The 4,739-nt window shown below is 40.9% G+C and overlaps 1 non-coding gene across 1 annotated transcript; it reads right to left on the bottom strand.

The window, feature by feature from the left end:
• Nucleotides 1–3,220: 3,220 nt before the first annotated feature.
• TRNAR-CCU (transfer RNA arginine (anticodon CCU)) lies at nucleotides 3,221–3,293 on the bottom strand. Its single transcript has one exon. It is a non-coding gene; the product is annotated as a tRNA-Arg (tRNA).
• Between the last annotated feature and the right edge of the window lie 1,446 nt (nucleotides 3,294–4,739).

The raw sequence follows: 4,739 nt of genomic DNA, 5'->3' as shown, positions 1-4,739 counted from the left end.
AGGGGAGGAAGACTGCATTTTTGTTTACAGAAGCAGTAGACCCTATATTCTAATAGTAGGGCTCTGGGAATGAAGATATTGAAGCTCAACTATTTTTAGGGAATGTGTGTTTGTTTTTAACACATTGGGAGTTTGTTTCAGAGATCTCTACTCTATGCAAAAAAAGAAAAAAAAAAAGAAACAGGAAATGAAAAAGTCAGCAGAAAGAAGGTCAGACAAAGTTCCAAAGGCCTCCAACATCAATATTTTTTTTTAGGGGGGAAAAAAAGCCAACTTTTTTTTTTTTAATGAAAAGAAAACCCTATTTTATTAACTGATGATAGCTTTATGACAGTTGTATGATCTGGTCTATAATTTCTAAGTCATTCTTGAACTTGGCCCTCTGGAATCTCTCTTCCAGTTGCTCAGGAACTAAATCTTGACAGCATGATTTCTGTGCTGCAAACTGACATCCTGGGCTCCTGGCACAGTGATATTCACATGGCCAAGCAGATGTGAACTGCGCACATGGGGATGTTCCCATAGCCTGGTGTCACACCCTTCCAGGGACTGTATAACATAATGGTGCAAAAACAAAATAAAATTAGTCTGGTCCTGCCACATAAATAATACTTTAATACTGCTAAAAGAAGTTGTCTCTGTCACTTTTTTCCTTCCAGTCTTTAATGAGTTCCCTTCTCTACACTAAGCATTGAATCAAGACCTAGATATTTCCAAAACGTTGAAATCCTGACTTTGAAAAAGAACAGTGTGATCATATCAAGATGTGATTTTCCTAAAAATGGGGACATTTTAATAAGGGAATCTTCTGAAATTATGAAGTTATTTATTGCCAACTCAAGATCATTTTTTCTCTTATGGCAGACAAGTGAGTGCTCCCTAGGGCAGGGGCAAAACTTCTACTCAAATGAAATAATTATAGACTTTAATAGTCTTATGAATAAAGAGAAAAACATACCAGTATTGTACTTTTACTTCTGAAAATTCATCCAGCGAAAATTAATCCTAACGAGGGAAAAAATGTCATGCACAGAGATGTCCAGTGTAATTTTATTTAAAAGAGGAAAACAATTGAATACTTCTAAATAAATTATTTGCTTAATGCAACATTATACAACCATTTAAAATAAGATATTCAAAGAAGAAATGCTAGAGAATTTGTCAGGTTTTCCCATTAATTTACAATGTACAATTCTAAATGCAATGTGACCACCAACATTCAACCCAATAGCCATGAGCAGAGAAAAGAGCGGACACAATTTACCAACATTGGTGATTTGTTGCCCTTTGGGTGTTTGTATTATGGGTGGTTTTTCCTTTCACTTTCCGATAGAAGTATGTAAAGTATGTAATGTTTATGATGAAGAAAAAAACCCTTTAGTTTCCCAACAAAGAATCATCTTAGCCTAAGCTTTTCTTCCACTCAACCCATGTAGGTACCCAGCTCTTAAAGCAAATTAGATGAATGAGTTTGACTATTCGCGTGTCTTATATTGTCATTTAATTATAGTTAGAAAGTACCACATTAATAATATAGAAATGGTGAAAGACCTTTTTCTCTGCCTGTTATGCTGGATGAAATAGTACATACCCATTTGTTTTTCAGAAGAAAAATCTTGGTAGTTTAAATCTTGGATAATGGATGTGAATTACACACTCATTGGTGGAGAACTTCTTATCTTTGTTGCTTTATCTAGTATCTAATTTATAAATTAAAGAAACAAATTCAGTCAAACTAGTTATAATAAAATCATAACAATAAAAGCAACAAAACCCCAAATGCTAGTTGCTATTAATCAGATGATCCCCAAGCAATTTCTGTACAACTCCTTACTTAATGTCACACAGTCTTTAAAACTGGTCATATTTGTAGACAAAAAGATGAAATCACAGTGCACAAGTTCTCAGCTTCCAGAGGAATTTCATTTATAATGATGCTATACAATATTTTGTAAATAACATGCATGATTGTAGTCCAGATATGCAGTTACTACATGATAGAAGCAGAATATATTTGCTTTTAATAAGTGACCACATTAAAAAGAATTGTGAGTCAGATTGATGAGGTATAGGAGTACGTGGGAAAACTATAAGTTTCCAGCAAAATCAGGGAGAATCTTGAGTAACTCATCCGTGTGAACAATGAATCTTTTCTCACATGTTAGGCATCTCCATTCGTGTAGCTGAAATGTTTTGTTTCAAACTTGGCTGGTTTTGCGTATGAGGTTGTGAAATGACTAAGGCATCATTTTCCTTTTTCTTTTGGAAAAAAGTAAAGAGGTAATAATAGCTTACTTCTGTTATCTATGATTGTATGTTTTCATTGAGATCACCAAGGACAGAGGAAATTGTAGGATGTAACTAAACAGGAATTTGATGCGAAGCAGATACCTCCTCTCCCGCGACGATGCACCTTGGTTAAAGACCTTTCCCCTGATGACTCTGGCAGTGTGGAGTGGAAGAACAGACAGGTACTTCTTGAATGTGTGATCCCCAAACAACTAGAAGAATGTCGGGGGGTATGTTGGGTAGGAGGTGGCTCAAGAGAGAGAAGCATCCAGTGTCAGGTTGGACACATCCATTTCTAAATGCGGCTCAAGAAACTCTCTGAGTTAGAAACAGACATTTCATTTTCAGCTCTGTCTTATGACTTGTGTGCTCCCTGGACTCAAGGCAGGGGGCTGGGCTGTGTCAGCGTGGAGCTCCATTTGCCCTCTGAGGCTATAAGGCTGGCACCGGTACCTCTCCCTGCAGAGCTACTGTCAGACACCTGGCAGAAAGAGTGCCTTTGCTGACACCCAGGACGGGATATGATGACGATCACATGTGTTCAGCAGTGTGTGACAGTGCCTTGTCTTTGGTTCTCTGACTGTGACCTAGAGGGGTGGGGATGGCTGGAAAAGTTTGCATTTCTGGAAGATCCCCGAGTTTCTTCCTTCATCTGGCATTGCTGCAGTTTGGGTTGTGACAGTTCTACTTGTCATTCTTATGCTCCTGGAGTGGCGCATGCCCAGCTGAAATAGAGGGAGGGATGGTAGTAGTAGGAAGAGGTGGGGCCGGAGGTGACTCCTAGCCCCATATACACCAATATTGCTTCCAACCTATAGACCCAAGGATTTAAAAAAATATTTATTTATTTTGGCCATGTTGAGTCTTAGTTGCAGCCCACAGGATCTTCACTGCAGTGTGCAGACTCTTAGTTGTGGCATGCTGGATCTAGTTCCCTGACCAGGGATTGAACCCAGGGCCCCTGCATTAGGAGAGCAGAGTCTTACCCACTGGACCACCAGGGAAGTCCCCAAGGATTCTTTTTTTAAGTAAATGAAATATGCCTTATGTGGGAAAGAATTATTTGATAGCCTGATGCCAAATCCATCATGTGCCCCAGCTCTTCCAGGACCATCCAAAGTTTGCGATGCCTGCCCCCTGGTCTTTGCCCATCAAGATCTCACCTGACCTCAAGGCCTAATTCAGATGCCCTCTTCTCCAGACTCCTTCTCTGACGCCCACGAATCAGATCAGTTTTGTCTTCGTGTGATCATTTGCATGTTCTGCGTTGCATATTAAGACGTGTAGTGGGAGCTGCATCATACCTGCTGGCCTCTGCTATCGTCCAGGGTCACTGGGGTGCCTCAGCCTCCTGGTCGGCAGCAGGCTGGACAGAGGAGATGGGGCGGCATTCACCTTGTACCCTCATGGCGCTCAGTGGGTCTTGAGGAAGGGAAGTGACAGGGCTTACGGAGGTTCTGGTATGAAGGCTGATTTAGCACAGGGATTTGCAGTGACGACTTCTAATAATGGACCTTTTAAGTGAGCTGAGGCTTAGCTGCCTCTAAATGATAGCCTAGAGCCTGGGGAGCCAGATGGAGTGAACCGCTGGCTGGGAGAAAACCTGGGCCCTGTGATGTGAATGAATGCTTTAGTGCCACACCTCACCAGCACGCCTCCAGGCTCTGAAAAATTTCGTGTTTGATATTGTAAGCTCCCAAAGGATGTGGACTATGACGGCTCTACTTACTGGAGTGTAGCCTGTTGCCCCATGCATAGGGCTGTTTAATAAATACTGTTTAATGCTGGTTGCTCTCATAGCATGAGGTGGAGCAGAGGGGTGTGGAGGGGACTGCCCCAGTGTCCCCAGGGAGCAGCGCATGGACTGCTTAGCTAATGATATTTGCTAAATTGTGGGGGAGCAGTGCGACCCTGCCCACCTTTTGTGGGAAGTAACAGGAAAATAGAACTTGTGATTCTCTCCCTCGAACCTGCTCATGGTCTAATCTAAAACTTAGTCCCAGAATTTGCATAAAATAAGGTAAGAGCTGAAGAATTATGTCAAGGCAGGAAGGACTTCACTAAAAATTGCAAAAATCTACCTGATTATTCACTGAGTCTTCAAGACTTCTGTGATGGCTGCTTCGTTGTAAAGTAGAAAAAGTGGCTTTTTAAAAAATTGAATTCTTTCATACAGAAAAAAAGCAATTACAGGCGTTTTATGTTTCTGCTTAAATAGCTCCATGAAAATCTTGTTAGTGATGTTGTAAAAATGAAATTCTCTGGAATAAGGAGAACGTTTGCTGCTTGTGCTCACAAAGGTCATAGCATCGAATCTACCTGGAAACGCAGGAAATAGGATTTCTGTCTGTTGGCTCATTGTAGAGGAATCCCCCCTCAAAGGAAGCCAGACATGGGATTTTCTGTCTCCTTCCCCTACCTTCCTTTAGTTTGTTGTTGTTCAAGATCTT

The sequence above is a fragment of the Ovis aries genome, chromosome 5, assembly GCF_016772045.2.
Source record: "Ovis aries strain OAR_USU_Benz2616 breed Rambouillet chromosome 5, ARS-UI_Ramb_v3.0, whole genome shotgun sequence".
Lineage (NCBI taxonomy): Eukaryota > Metazoa > Chordata > Mammalia > Artiodactyla > Bovidae > Ovis > Ovis aries.
The sequence above is the reverse complement of the archived record's forward strand: the minus strand, read 5'-3'. Positions and strand labels throughout refer to the sequence as shown.